We start from the raw sequence: 16867 nt of genomic DNA, 5'->3' as shown, positions 1-16867 counted from the left end.
ATAGAGGCTTTAATTAATCCCATTTAATTAATAGGAAAAAGAGCACAGGGAGGCTTAGTTCCATACCTAAAATCAAACAGAGAGAGGGCTGAGAAGTTAGTATGAGATTTAATTAATAGAGGAACTACAGACATGACTACTTAACTCCAAAACTGCATAGATTGATTATGCCTAAGGCTATTCTGGCTCTGCTCTCAAAAATCTCTACTTGCAGGGCTCAGGGAACCATATGTGGTAACAAAAAACAAACATGGGTCGGCTATGTGTGAAGCAAGCACCCTACCCACTGCACTGTCTAGCCCCACAAACAGAATTTTTAATGGACAATTTTTGACTTAAAAATTATTTCTTAGGGGCCGGAGTGGTGGCGCAGAAGTAGAGTTGGGCTTGCATGCACTAACCTAGGACTAACCACTGTTCAATCCCCTGGCATCCCATATGGTACCCCAAGCCAGGAGCAATTTCTGAGCAAATAATCAGGAATAACTCCTGAGTGTCAACCGTGTGGCCCAAAAACAAAAAATAAAAATTATTTGCTTAAACAATAAATGGGAATTTATAGCATCATTAATATCTTTGTTACTTATCTTAAAAGTATTTTTAAATTGTTCACCTCTTTTCAGAACTGTACAACAATATTATAAGTGATATAGTTGTTCCCAACACATTTTGAGAGGGAGAAATCTGTAGCTTCTTCCTATAAATGTAATGTTTTACTCTTTTATATAACAATTTCTTCACAACTGATCGTATATTTTTACATGTTACTTTTTTTTCTGGTGTGGTTTGTTTTGGGGTCACATCCAGCAATGTTCAGGAATTGCTCATCGTGGTACTTAGGTGATCAGACCATACAGATGTTGAGGATGGAACTCAGGTCAGCTGTATGCCAGACAATTGCCCTTTCTGCTATGCTATCTCTCCAGCTCCTGAATGTATTGTTTTAAATTCCCAGGATATCTAATCCTTTTATATGTCTTGTTTTCCATTACATAATTGAAAGACTCTTTAAAGTCCTCTCTAATCCTTATTTAAAGATATAAATAATGATTAGCAGTGTGCAAATATTTTATATGTGCAATCTAAATGTCTCATGTTTTTATTAAATTTATGAACCCACAATATATTACATAAAAATCTCTCTAATTCAAATAGTAGTTACATTTCTCAAATAAGTCTCACTTTAATATCTTTAAATGATAGGAAATCCATTTAGGTCTATCACTAAAAATAGTTTTCTATTATGTTCTCAAAAATAATTCTTAGTATGTTTCAATTTTTTTGGTCTTATGGCAGGATCCTTCATGGGTTGGGACACCATGTTTTTAGGCCAAAGGTTTATTCCTTTTATTTTCTCCAACTTTTGTTGCTACTATGCAAAAAAACTGCCACCCATTTATTATTTTTTTAGCTTTTAGATAGGAGCTCCTGCCCTTTTCACAGATCTTTGAGACACAAATTACTTTGTTCTACTTCATATTTTTGTATTTTTATATGATTAAAAAGAAGTTTAAGAAAAAAAAGAAAAATGAGGCCAAGGGCCATGTAGTCACAGGTACATTGGCAGAAAAAAAAAAAGACAAATAAATATCCAAGTAACAACAATGGAATCAAGGGATCCAAACTCTAACTTTATTATTTATTTATTTATTTATTTATTTATTTCTGGTTTTTCAGGCCACACCCTTTTGATGCTCAGGGGTTACTACTGGCTAAGTGCTCAGAAACTGCCCCTGGCTTGGGGGGACCATATGGGACGCCAGGGGATCGAACCGCGGTCCTTCCTTGGCTAGCGCTTGCAAGGCAGACACCTTACCTCTAGCGCCACCTCGCCGCCCCCCAACCTCTAACTTTAAATCTAAACTTTTTATTTAAACTTTAAATGGGCCTTTGCATTGGCAGGCCAGGGGGCAAATGTTGGTGGTATAATACACACGCTGAAAACATTGGTGGATGGAGATCTACACTGGTGGTGGGACTGGCCCTGATTCATTGTATGTCTGAAATCTAACTATTATTAAACTGAACCAAGAAAGTCTAGGACCTAATGAAGGCCCAAGGTCCAGGAATGCCCAGGGCCCAGAGAAAAACTCAGGGTCTGGGGATTCCCAGTGTCTGGAAGAGCCCACCACCTTAATTAGAGACCACAAACCTTCAGAGATTTAATCAGCAATGCAGGTTTATTTCTCCAGAGCTCTGTGGTGTCATCACAAGCCAGGAATTCGATTTGCTGTGAGACCCTGAGCATCCAAATTCACAAATATATGGGAATTCATATGATAGTGAGCACACAGGTCAAAGCATTCTATAGGTTTATACAGCTTAAATTATCCAATAAGTTTTACAGAAAAGGCACAAATTTCTGTCTGTTCAGCCCCTTCATGACATCATTTCCCCCCCCCCCCCCCCCCCGCCCAATGGTATGTAGAGATATGGGCTGGATCTTCCAGGTGGCTTCTAATCTACAGGGTAGAGAACCCTTTCCCTTGACAGCATAGTGACCAGAGTGATTAGGGGAAGGGAGCCTTGCTTGTTATATCATACTTCAAGCAAGCCAGCGACAGAAGCGAGAATAGCATTAAACTTGATTTTACCCTTATTCTATACCTATTGTGCCATCTATGTGTTAATTTTTAGTGACTGTGTGCAATTATTTCTCCCTAATCTTCAAGAGCCATCTGCCATCTCTTGGTTCCTCCCTCTTGCCAGGACTAAGTTGTCCCAATGCTGGAATGCAGAATGGTCAGTCTGGTTTCATCTCCCTTCCTTGTCCTTTCCAGGTGTCTCTGTGCTGGAATGCAAGATGTCCTTGCACTGGAATGTCATTACGGTTTACAGCCTGGTTCCAGGAATCAATTAAGTTTAGCCTGGTTCTAGGAATCAGCTGTCTCTTTGAGCCTAGTCTTCCTTACCTTGTTATTGCAGCCTATAACTAAATTTGCAATCACACCTATTACTAAGAAATCGCTATTCCTATTAAAAACTACTTAAGAAACATTATAAAATTACTTAAGATCGCACTATGTCAAAAATGTTCATTCCAATACTATGAAGGACTTCGTAAATCTCAATGGTTTCAATCTCCCCAACCCCTTCTTTTTTATTTTTGTTAATAAAATAAAATTTAAATAACTATGGTTTAAATTTAATAGTAAGCAATGGAATAAAAACAGTATAATAATAGTTATAATAATATAATAACAATAGTGATGTTATTAAAGGTATATTTAATATAAATCTAATGGAATTACTAATCACTTTTGTTTGCTTGGAGACAAGGATTCTTCTGTTTGCTTAATGAATTTTGAAAGGAAAAGAGATTATAATAATAATAATATTAATAACTATAACAATAAATATGTTTAAAAAAATAAGAGGTAGGAAGCCTGAGCGATAGTACAGAGGTAGGGCATGTTTGCCTTGCATGTGAATGACCCAGGACATACCTGGGTTTGATTCCTGGCATCTCATATAGTCCCCCAAATAAGGAGAGATTTCTGAGTGCATAGCCAGAAGTAACCCTTAGCATCACTGTGTGTGGTCCACAAACAAATAAACACCAACAAAAATAGAAAAAAGAAAATAATAGGTAGTAGGAAGTCCTTCAATACTAGTCCTTCAGAAAATATAGTAGTCTTTGTTACTTTGGTATAGACATAAAAAATATTTAATTTCAGACAACCCACTGATGCCAATTAATTTCTTTTTTTTTAAATAAATAATTATTGGGCCTGGAGAGATAGCACAGTGGCATTTGCCTTGCAAGCAGCCGATCCAGGAACAAAGGTGGTTGGTTCGAATCCTGGTGTCCCATATGGTCCCTCGTACCTGCCAGGAGTAACCCCTGAGCACCACTGGGTGTGGCCCAAAAACCAAAATAAATAAATAAATAAATAAATAAATAAATAAATAAATATTTGATTTAAGCATCATGGTTACAAATATATTTATGATTGGGTTTCATCTATAAAATGCACAACCCTCTTCACCAGCGCAACTCTCCCAGCAGAAAATATATTTGTCTTTGTTTCTTTGATATAGGCACAAAAATATTTAATCTCAGACACCCCACTGATGTAAATTACTATGTCAAATAATTTCTATCAGAAAAACATTCCATTTAATCTTTATTAGATTCAACATTATGATAGCAAAATAGAGACAAAACTCAAGAAATATATATTACAGAGCTTTTAAAAAATTGAAGATGAAAGCCAAATTTGTATCAGTTTCTTCTCATACTGGGAATAATTTTTTTTTTGCCAACATCATTTTCTGAGAAATGTAAGTCATGCCTGTTCTATCCCTTTTCCTTTGTGTTCCCTGACAATCCTAGGCTCATAGTTGGCTTTCTGTTCATTGATGTCTAGAAAACATGTCATTTCAAACCTTCATGTGCAGTATAAATCCTTTACCAGGGGCCAAAGTGATAGCACAACAGATACAGGGCCTTGCATGAGGCCGACCCAGGTTCCATCCCTGGCATGTCCCCCTAACACTGTCAGAAGTGATTTCTGAGAGCAGAGCTGGGAGTATTCCTTGAGTACAGCCTGGGGTGACCCAAAACCAACAAACACACAAAAACCAAAACCTAACCCTTTACAAATAGCTCCCACTACAACTGACCAATGGGCTATATAATAGTTTTTTCTTATAAAAAGAATAATTTTTTTAAATTTTTTTTTTGTTTTGTTTTATGGGCCACACCCGGCAGTGCTCAGGGGTTATTCCTGGCTGTCTTCTCAGAAATAGCTCCTGGCAGGCACGGGGGACCATATGGGACACCGGGATTTGAACCAACCACCTTTGGTTCTGGATTGGCTGCTTGCAAGGCAAACGCCGTTGTGCTATCTCTCCGGGCCCCCCCCCCCCAAAAAAAAGAATAATTTATATCATTGTGGTTTACAAATTTGGGTTTTAAAAATTGTGGCTTACAAATGTAGGTTGGGTTTTAAACACTCAATGTTTCTGGACCAATGCCACCCAATGTCAACCTCCCAGATTCATTCCAAGCAACTATTCCCTGCCTTATCCAGCCAGAGTAACAAACTCGTTTTTAAGTTGGTTGTTAAAGTTTGAATATTATTTTGTCATTATTGTTAACTGTGGTTTGAACTGAAACAAATAGTTTTTATCTGAATTTTCTCACACAAATCTGAAGTTTTGCACATTTATTTCAATATGAATGGGTGAATAAAGTTTAAATGTAGTGATATGATTTATAGCTAAATTCTTCCTTCACCTTGAAATCCTCAGAATATTATAATATCTAGTCATCATACACAAAAATTGTAATCTGGACTTTAGGACACAGTTTAAGTTACAAAATGTTAAATGTTTAAAAGTAGGTTGTATTTTCTATATAGTTATTCATACATTCAATCAGAATAGTGAACTACTCTAGTCAGCCAATATTCTGAATATATTTCTGGAGAATGAATTGTAAGCTGTGAAGAAATAATAAATTAAATTGTACTGCTATGGTGCAAATGAGGGCCTACAGATGAGGGCCGTGAGTTCCAGTTTCAGTGTGAAAAACTTTATTTGATGTTTACAAGTGTCCAAATCTCACTTCACACTTCTGGCTTCTCAGGTTATAAAAGGATGTCTGAGCCACAAGATTTCCCAAAAACTTATATGACTTAATTTTACATTTAACACAATAAAAATCAGGAAAAATGGGGCCGAATCACAATTAAATTCCTTTTGCTAATTTCTCTGTTTAATTTGATGCTCATTGAGTACAAAACAAGGCCCATCATTGAAAGCAAAAATAATGTGGAAGAGAAGCCAGGGAAGACCTAAGGGTCACTCTTCTTGGGGCATTGATTTGAGTCTGCTCTCCAATTTGTTCTAAATTCATTTTTTCTGCTGTCAGAACATGGCCAAATTCTCTATCCAGGCCTTAGGAACTGTTGTCACATGAGAGGTTAGAAAATTAATTGTTCAAAGTCAATTAGTGAAAATTAATATATAAGAGAAGCTAGAGCTTATTAGCAATACGTAGAGGTTCCAGAGACTTTACATATTACCATCCAATCTCAAAATATCATAAAGCAGATTTCTATATCATGCCTTTTATTTTCTAAATGAGAAACTTTTGAGGAAGATTTTTCTAGCATTTCATATTAATTCATTATTTATCCATTCACTGATTTTGGTGGGTCACACCCAGCTATACTTAGTTCTTAGTTCTGACCCTGTGCTCAGGGATCACTCCTGGTGAGGATTCAGTTGATATCAGGGATAGAACCAAAGTAAGCTACATGCAAGGTAAGAGCCTAATTCCCTTAACTATGTCTCTGGTCCATTTTTTTTTAAAGAAAGTTTTGACTTAAAAGCAGGATCAAAACTCTGGTAGTCTTAATTGATTCTGTATGTTAGTTTTTTAACCAGTAGGCAAGTTTGAAGGTACTGATCTTAATAAATATATAATAATTTTATATATCACTATAATTATATAATATATAATTATATATAGTAATATATATAATTATTATTTTTTTGTCCCACAATTCACAATACATACCCGGCAAGGGGCCTGTGTTGAGGTGTATATGGGGTGCCTTTACTGTACCTCCTCTTTCTATACAGCCAGTGTAAAGAACACAGCCTGTGGTAAGAATTGGGAGGCCTTATCTTATCTTTTATTTATTTTATTTTTTTTTCTTCAGGGCAAACTAAAGTTGTTGTTGTTTTTTTTAAAGTAAGAATTTATTTAAAGGACAAAATTGATTAACATAATGAGGTAAACTAATATAACATAATATAGTGACATAACATAACATATAATATAATTGATATAATAATACATGTAAGTCAAAGAAAGTTTCTGATTAAAAACACAATTTTTTTTCATAATGGCTTACATATCTTTCACTGTAATATTTTGGGTACATATTCACATTGAATCAGGGGAATACCCATCACCTAATATGTCCTCTTCCCAATCAAAAATCAAATATCCTGAAAATAGGCAGAGTCCTGTCTAGAGGCTTCCAACCTCAGTTTGAGAGAGGATATATTATTATATATATTACCTTTATAAATGATTTATATTCAGAAGATAAATGAGGGAAGAATAATCATTTTATAATTATAAAAGTGGTACTGTTGTGTTAAGCAAAATATTAACAAAAAGGGAAGCAAGCATGATACACATTAGCTGAATGCAATCAATTCTTTTATTTTATATTTGTTCAAGGTTACAGTCATTTTCACTGAGAAATACTTTTGTGAGAAATTGTACTCATGAATTTTTTCCTAGGAAATTTTTCTCTCATGCTTTAGAATTAAAAAAATAATCAAACAAAATATATCTGTTTAAAATCTATCAAAGTATTGAAAGTGTAAGCAGACTATTAATTTTTATTATAATAACTTGTTAAATTCTACTTCGAGAAGTTTCTATATGATGCTTAATACGTGTTTCTTTTACTAAAGTTATAAATATGGACAACTAGGTAGTTCTTAAGATGCAATGTTTGTTTTCTTATTATGGACAGATGGAAGTTTTAGATGTCCAAAGTAGCCAACCATAGAAATGCTTTTATACAAATCTGATGTCTTAAAAGTGCTTGGGTGGGGGGGCTCAGAGATAGCATGACTTAGCGCATTTGCCTTACATGCAGAAGGACTGTGGTTCGAATCCCGGCATCCCATGTGGTCACCCGAGCCTGCCAGAAGCAAATTCTGAGCGTAGAGCCGGGAGTAACCCTTGAACAGCGCCGGATGTGATCCAACCCCCCCAAAAAATGCTTATGGGAATGTCGAATTGATAATGTCCTCAAAAGAAATATGACATTTATGAATGTGATGGAAAATCCCAAATTTTAAAAACGGTATAGTTATTTGTATACTTGACAATATCACTGGGAAAAAGAGATGCTTAAATTCTGAAGTTTGAAAGGCACGGAGATTTTTTATTATTCTTTACATTCTATAGGTGTAAAAAGAGACTTGAGTTACCCAAGGGCAGGCAGAAAAGTATATCCGAAGTTAGATCAGGAGTCTGGCAACCACAGCACTGAGCTTGCCTGGAGCTTGGTGGAATGTTCTCAGTGCTCTCCATTCAACTCTGTACTTCTTGGGTGAAGAGAAAGTTGACCTCACTTTAATTTTCTAATAAATTTTCTAACCCAGCATGCTATTTCATCCCCCTTGAATGAAGACATGTGCTTTGCTTCTGGGCCTACATTAAAAGAAACTCAGCCATTGACATTTTAAGTTCATAGTGCCCTACTATAAATAGACTTGTAACAGCATTATATATGTCATGCCTTGGGAGTGCATAAATTGTTCAGATTGACCTAAACTGTAAAGAATGTCACGTGTGGAGAATTGAAAATAGCATATGTAGGCATTATATCAAAATGTGTACCATTTCCTTTCTTAATAGGCTTTCGAAAAATTTTAAGTGTATGTAAATTTGAGATACTCACCTATCCTTATATTTTTTTAATTTAAAAATGGCTCCCTTCTCAGAGGTTACAAAACTGCAATTTCACCAACAAATTTCATAGCTCAGGCTTTATTTAAAAAAAATGGTAAAACTCATGAGAGAAATTTCTCAAATATGTTAGGAAAAAAAATGCAAAGTAAATCTTATTCAAAATAATGTCTCCAAAAAAACTTTTCTCCAAAAAAGACACTCATTTTAGCATTTTAGCATTTAGCATTGTCATTTAGCATTCCAGCATTGTTTATGTCATGTAAAAGCAAAATTTATTTAAATGGCTAACTAAAACTTTGTGACAGAAGATATAATCTTGGTGAGGCTTTTATTTTGAGCCTCTTTGAAAATCTATGAGGCCATCTGCATTGTAGGGCTTTCCTCTTGCACTTCGGTTCTGTTACTAAATCTAAAAACTATTCTATTGATATGAATAAAGAGAGAAATGAAAAAAAAAACCCTTTATTTAATGTTTTCACAAGTACATGGAAGTCTTTAAAAGAAAATTGTGGATCCTAGGGTACCATTAGATATCAAAGCTTAAATCAATTTAAAAAAAAAAAAAGGAATTATATGGAGCCAGAGCAATAGTAGAGTAATAGTAGAGTAATAGCAATGGGAGAGTGTTTGCCTTGCACACAGCTGACCAAGGAAAGACCTTGGTTCTCCCCACGGTGTTCCATTGGTCCCCCAGTGCTGCAAGTCAGCCCCTGAAGAGGTTGACTGATGGAGGGATGGAAGATGAGGTCTTTCCCCTCCAGCTGGGAGCACGGGTCTGCCACCCTGTCTAGCCGATGGTTCTGAGGTGAAACGGTGGGTAAACAGCTCGCAGACAGTCAGGCTTGTGGAAATATTAGCTTTATTCAGTGGACAAGACTGGAGTCCAAAGACTCAGCATAAGTTCCAGCCAAAAGCCTCTTACCTTCCACAGACCCTTGTTTTTATCCCCAATAATCAGGTACCACCCAATGGTGGGATCAGATACCACCCAATGGTAGAAGCAGAATCAGTTACCACTCTAGGGTGGGGGCAGAATGCCAGGTCATACCCTAGGGTAGGGCACAATCACCGATCAGGGTAGGGTCAGTAACATAATAATCCCCTAAGATATTTACATACACAACAATTCCCCCATTTGTTTTTAGTAAACAAACAATATTGTCTACAATTATTAAAGGAAAAACTAGTCAATAATAAAAGAGCGGCTGTTTACCTAAGCGCATCACAGGAAAATGTAAAGAAAAACTTCTAACCTAAACACAGGGTGTCTAAAACCACAAACATGTATCAAGGATAAAAGCTCCTGAGAAGATAACTCTAGGACGTACATAGATACTTCGAAGAGACACCAGAAAGGTTGTGTAGCAGGCGAGAAGAAGCACCTTTTCTTTATTTGTAGTTGTTGTTGTTGTTGTTGTTGGTTTTTGGGTCACACCTGGCAGTGTTCAGGAATTACTCCTGGCTCCACGCTCAGAAATCGCTCCTGGCAGATACCAGCATTCGAACCAATGACCTTCTGCATGTGAGGCAAATGCCTTATCTTCATGCTATCTCTCCAAACCCATTGTCATTCAAGTCCGGGTAGACCAGAAAGCCCATCTTTGAGGTCATTGAATTAGGCCCTTATTTTGGAGAAAGAAGCATATACCCCCTGCACAGTGGGGGGCCACTGCAAAGATGATCAAAAGGCTTCTGAACTTAATTAAAGTTCTTAATCCAGGCAGAAGTCCATATGATGTCCGAAATTGATGTACCAATAAAGTTGATTATTTATAGATGGGAGCTTAAGTCACAAACCAAAACAAAATGTTTAAGGCAGACCCTCCCTGTGTAAATAAACAACTTGAGGGTCCATCCAAAATGGATGGAACCTCCTATAAACCTAGTATTTTGCCTATGATGCGCCCACACAAAAAGCCCTGAGACCAGACCAAAATATCATTTAGGAAAATATATACAACAATATCTAACCCACTAACTTAAAGTCAAGAAAGCAAAACCCTAATGTAATACAACATCAGCTCCTAAGATTAAAAACTAAAATAGAAAAACATTAATTACAATAGTCAAAAGAAGTGTAGTACCAAATATAAATTCAAAGGATTACAATTATTGTTTTTTTTTGTTTGTTTTTGTTTTTTTGGGTCACACCCTGTGGTGCTCAGGATATTAATGTTGTCTCCGGTTATTCCTCCTTTTCCATTTTGGGATCCATCGATGTAAAAAACCTTGGCAATTGGAATAGGGGAATCCCGAACAGTTGAAGAAATAACAAACTGAGTTTTCTTTAAAAAGTCCCAAGTTTTTCCTGCTGGATAATGGGAGAATATTTCTCCTGTGCAATCTGAGAAGGCCCTTTGTAGAGATTCATTAAGAGGCAATATTGACTCAATTTTCTTTTTTGTATTGGCAAAACTATTATATCTGGGTCAAAACCTAGTAAAGATATAGATCTGAGTCTTGCCTTATAATAATCTCTGAAATCAGTTGCAAGTAGGGGACAACTGAGTGAGGCTGTTTGTTATGTGAATACACTCATTCCAAAGGTCCTGGCTGTTGCATCAAGGCCCCTTTGGGGGTTTCTATAGTAGGGAAGATTAACAGAAATACCTATTCTCCTGGGATGAATCTTAAGAGAAATGATTTTTGTAATCTGCTCAAGAAGATGTCCAATTCATTTTTGGCAGCTGTTGTTAAGTTTCTCGGGCTATCTAAAGCAGGGTCACCCTCCAATGTTTTAAACAAATAGATAACTCTGCATTCGGGATTCCTAGTGCAGGGCGGAGCCAATTTACGTCACCTAAAAGTCTCTAAAAATCATTAAGAGTTCTGAGGTTTTCTTTTTTTGATAGAAATGTTTTGTGGATGTATAGCCGTCCGGTCCAAAATATAACCCAAATATTATACGGTGGCATTATCTGTATTTTTTCTAAAGCTATTTTCAGTCCTGATGTTTGTAAACAGTCAATAACATAAGAGTATAAGTCCTGTAAATCTGTTTCATTGTTCATTGTAAGCAAGATATCATCTGCATAATGAAATATCATGGTTTGAGGAAATTTTTCATGAGCAGGGCTCAAACACCCCAGGAGCGATTTCTGAGCTCATAGTTAGAGTAACCCTTGAGCATCACTGGATGTGGCCCAAAAGCTAAAAAAATAGAATTATAAATTATGAAATATATCAAGACAAAAACAACTGGGACTGTGGCAGAGTGATTAGGAAATGTGTAAGGTAAAGTCAGGAAAGCTGATTTTATCTTATATTTGTTTGTATAGTACCTGCCTCTGATTTTTATCTCAACCCTCATCTTATGAGACAGAATGTTTAATGCTTTTGAGTACAGAAAAAGATCCTTCCTATTTCTTGTAAATTTTGTTTTAAGAAATACCATATATACTCTAGTATAAACTGACCTGAGTATAAGCCAACCCCCCTAATTTTACCCTAAAAACTAGGAAAACTTAGTGACTCAGGTATAAGCTGAGGTGAAAAATGCAGCAGTCACTGGTAAATTTCAAAAATAAAAATATATACCCAAAACAATTATAATAATTGAGGAATCTGTAGGTTAAATGTTTTTCAAAATTTATTGCTAAAGAAAAACTGTAAACTAGCAATAATAACTTTAAAACTTTAAATAAAGTGCAGAAAACCGTAGCTTAACAGGTAATCAAGCTAAATCACAAAGGTTAAAATCCTTCAAAACTGGATTCCTCCTCCTCTTCATCCTCCTCCTCATCTGTATGTCCAAACAGAGCTTCAGCTGTACCTGATGTGAGGGTATTGGCATAGATATTGTCATCAGCACTGAGGTCACAGGTATTATCATCACTGATGTCAGTCTCATACAAAGTGCAGAATATTGTAGGTTAAATAGTTCATTGGCACACAGTTCAGTTCATCCGCCTACCTCTTCAGCTCAGTTGAGACTTGTGGACTGAGCTGAAGCACTGCCGCCTCCAGCAGCCGGCAGAAGATGACTGTAAACACGGAATCAAATAAACTGTATGACCCATGTATAAGCCAAATTCGAGTTTTTCAGCACAAAATTACATAGGCACATAAGAGTGATGTAAATTTAATCAATTCTTATTCCTCACAATTCTGTTCTCTCAAGTTGCCATGAACACTGGATTAACATATATTGAACCATTTTCTCAGTGTTAGGTTCTATTAGCCTTTTTATACTTTATTTTTGTCAACCAATTTATAAACTTGTTTTTATGGAGCTTCTGTTTAAAGACATCTTATCTAGATTGAGTTGTTGATTCACTAACACTTAGCTCATAGTCATCAGTATTCTAACTCATGCTCAAACAAAGCATATCTAATACAAATATTTTCTGTGTAAGACAAATCACACCGTTCTTGTGCTTGAGAACATTGAACAGCACTTCAGCTTTACTCTTGGGAAGAGTCATTTTAAGCAGTGAAATTACCCACAAGGTGAACAAAAATGATACTGTGCTAAATGTATTATTAAAAAATGCTTTATTTTGGGGCTGGAGAGATAGCATGGAGGTAAGGTGTTTGCCTTGCATGCAGAGGACAGTGGTTCGAATCTCGGCATCCCATATGTTCCACTGAGCCTGCCAGGAGCGTTTCATTAGTGTAGAGCCAGGAATAACCCCTGAGCGCTGCCGGGTATGACCCAAAAACCAACCCCCTATAAAAGAGCTTTATTTATATGAGCTCCATAGAAAAGGCTTGTTGGATGAACTTTTTTACTAGAAATGTGAACATAGGTGACTCAAAATCTCTCCTCTTTGCACAACTAGATTACTACTAAGTTCTAGTGAAGAGATAAAGTCCATAGATAATTAAAGATTGAATTTACTTGTTAATTGGCAATACATATTTCTTTTTTTTTGTTTTTTGTTTTTTGTTTTTGGGCCACACCCGGCGGTGCTCAGGGGTCACTCCTGGCTGTCTGCTCAGAAATAGCTCCTGGCAGGCACGGGGGACCATATGGGACACCGGGATTCGAACCAACCACCTTTGGTCCTGGATCGGCTGCTTGCAAGGCAAACTCCGCTGTACTATCTCTCCGGGCCCGCAATACATATTTCTTTTTTTTTTTTTTTTTTTTTTTTTTTTGGTTTTTGGGCCACACCCGTTTGACGCTCAGGGGTTACTCCTGGCTATGTGCTCAGAAATCGCCCCTGGCTTGGGGGGACCATATGGGACGCCGGGGGATCGAACCGCGGTTCTTCCTTGGCTAGCGCTTGCAAGGCAGACACCTTACCTCCAGCGCCACCTACCCGGCCCCTTTTTTTTTTTTTTTTTTTTTTTTTTTTTTTTTTTTTTTTGGGCAATACATATTTCTTAAAAAACATTTTCCTCAAGCTTTTGGTAAGACTCGTATATAGATGTTGTTTTCGTTCATTCTTTCTGTCTTATGTTTAAAATAAATTTATGGTATTATGGAATGATCTATCTTATCATGGAATATTATTGACTTTTGGATGAGAAAATAGGGGTATTTGTTACACTAGCTGTACTCAAGGCTTATTCTTGATAGTGCTCATAGAATCAATTATAGTGTTGAGGATTGCACTTCATGGAAGGCAAGTACTTCAACTGCAGCATTATCTTTATATGCCCCTTAGCTTCATTTTTATAAGTATCTAATATTTCATATGACCAATTTGTTTTTTAACTAATTTTCCTTTTAGGAAATAAATTTTCTGCCAGCATGAACTTAATAATAAATAAATAATAATAAATAAATAATAAACTTAATAGCTTAATAACTTACCAGAAAGTGACATTATAGAAAATAAATTAGATTTATCAGAGTTATTTTAATGTGTTTAGTCTTCTATTTGGGCTATCCAGTTTAATATATACTTGCCAAATAAAACATTTTTGGAAGGTCAGAAGCTATGAGTTTCTGTGTAATATAATCCCAAATAGCTTTTCAACATTTAAACATAGAATATTTTATTAAAATGTTGAATATCTAAACTCTATCAGAAATAGTGTTTGAAAAATACCAGCATTATTGTAAATAAAGTTTTAGTTTGCTAGAGCAAACTAGAAATTTATCTGCCTAAAACACATGATTGTTTTCCTGTGATCAAGACCATGTGTTTTAAACATTTATTTCTTTCATTTTGAAATTATCCAGTGGTGGAGGGATATTGTTACTGCTTTTAATTTCTTGAACAAAAGCAAGACAATAAAATATTAGAGGAGCTATGTGGTTTTCAACAAGGAGGCATTTCTGATTTATAGGAGCTACTTGGCCCTTTTAAGCATTGAAGTTGTGACTTCTAATTTCAGGAGCTTCCAATTATTTTAGTCTTGTCAGGTCTGGTTCTCCACTCAAGTAGGATGAGCATTGCTATTTATGGAAATGAATTCATTCAACCTGCCCTTCATGGCCGCAGTTAGTATGTGGATGTCAGGAGGTAATGGATGGATCCCAAGATCATAGTGAATCAGATTTCCTACAGGGCCCAAGGCACTGAGGTGTGTTGAAGCCCAAGCCACAGAGTACTACTTATTTTTTGAGAAGACAAGACCCAGCTACTTTAGTGGAGAGAAGATAGCATGTATGGCACAACATGTGTACATGCTGTGTTTTATTAATCCTAATTTATGGCAAAGGATTAGATTCAGCCAATGGTTTGTGAACTCAAACCAAACAAAAGTGAGGCTGTAATATGCAGCGTGCACAAGCTCAAAACACTGGAAACATAAGGACCAGTTTCTTGTAAATCCATCTAAATCTTTTAATCCTGCTCGTTTGGCATTTTAGAAACCCACAGAAAGCAAAGAAAAGTACTTAACACACACCTCATGTATATTGCTGCCTGTCTAAGGAAGCTTTGTAGCTGTTGGAAAATATAATCATTCAGATTTTTTATTTGTAGTTTACTGTTATTTTTAAGGTAAGTATTTAAATTATAGAACTTTAAAATGTGGGGTTGATCAAAAAAAAAGCCAAATTTATGAGATTCTGCCAAAAAAATAGGTGTGAACCTGTCAGGATAGTGTACTAGTTATGTTGCTTGCCTTGCAGGTCATACAATCTAATTTAATCCTGTTACCACATATGGTCCCCTGAACCCACCCCAGGGTCAATCCTAATCATAGTGCTGGAAATTACCCCTGAGCATGATCAGGAATGATCCCAAGAAATGTATCCATAAGGAATTTTTAAATTAACATATTTATTAGTATATACCCACCAACAATGTTGGAACAGAACTTCTATAACACTAAAGACTCTATCCTAGACCTTGTCCTAGGACCTGCACAAATACCAAGATTGCTAGCTACAGTGGCCTGATTTTCTTATCCACAACTGAGAGGAAAGGTTCCTGACACCACAAAAAAAGCCCTGGGATATGGCAATGAGTATGTATGGAGCCAGTGGTTGTTCCCATGACAATATGCTTCAAGAGTGGAGAAACCCTGAATCTCTTGGGCCAAGGGAATTTCCTTCCTTCCCCAATACTTACTGTGCCTATGCAAAAAAATAAAAAAGGGGGGGGGACACCAAACCCTGCCAACTCCAGCATTCCTTTTTCTTGTTTTGTTTTGTTTGTTTTTGATATTATTTCCCTTCTCCTTTTTCTTCCACTTTTTTCTTCCTCTTTCACTCTTGTGGATATTATTTGGTAATTTTTTTATTTTAGTAGTTGATATCAAATTTTTCTTCTCTTTTCCTTAACCTTTTTATCTCCAACAGAATAGCATAACTTGAATCATTCAGCCTCATAAATTGAGGGGGGGAAATGATGATGCCAGGACCAGTCATATGAACATGTAGTGCAAATAAAAAATGACCAGACTGGAACACCAAACCCAAAGTCAATGACAGAACAGATACCCAATCTACAACAAGCTGTAAAGTGGAGACCAGTTCACTAGTATTCTGGGGGGTAAAGGGGGGAGATATGGGAGACATACTGGGAACAGGAGTGGAGGGAGGACAACATTGGTGATGGGAATGCCCTTCATTCATTGTCACTATGTACTGTAAATACTTCTGTGTAATGCACTTTAGTCACAATAAATAAAGTAGAACAAAAGAAAATAATTAGTATATACCAAAGTGACTTTTGGATATATTTGAGTGTAGTTTTTTTTTGTACTGTATTTTTTATAATATAATTTTTATTTTGATCATAGTGGTTTACATGTTGACAATAATATTTTAGTTAAATATTTACATAACATCAGGGGGGATTCCCATCACCAAATTGTCTTCCCTTCACCTTCGTTTTTGTCCTGTCTCCCATATCCACTTCCCTCACCCCCAGGGCTGCTAGAATATGAGTGTAGTTTTGATGTAATTAAATGCTTCTATGGTATCTGTTGTAACATTAGAGAAAAAGCATTTTTATTTGAAAGTACCCAGTTACTGCAGAAGGTTTAGATACTTTGAAATTTTGTGTGTTT

At 36.2% G+C, this 16867-nt stretch overlaps 1 non-coding gene across 1 annotated transcript; it reads right to left on the bottom strand.

The window, feature by feature from the left end:
- Positions 1-6502: 6502 nt before the first annotated feature.
- On the bottom strand, positions 6503-6635 carry LOC126032176 (small nucleolar RNA SNORA51). Its single transcript, XR_007503826.1, has one exon. It is a non-coding gene; the product is annotated as a small nucleolar RNA SNORA51 (small nucleolar RNA).
- Positions 6636-16867: the final 10232 nt, after the last annotated feature.

The sequence above is a fragment of the Suncus etruscus genome, chromosome 1, assembly GCF_024139225.1.
Source record: "Suncus etruscus isolate mSunEtr1 chromosome 1, mSunEtr1.pri.cur, whole genome shotgun sequence".
Taxonomy (NCBI): Eukaryota; Metazoa; Chordata; class Mammalia; order Eulipotyphla; family Soricidae; genus Suncus; species Suncus etruscus.
This window is presented reverse-complemented; position numbering and strand designations above follow the sequence as displayed.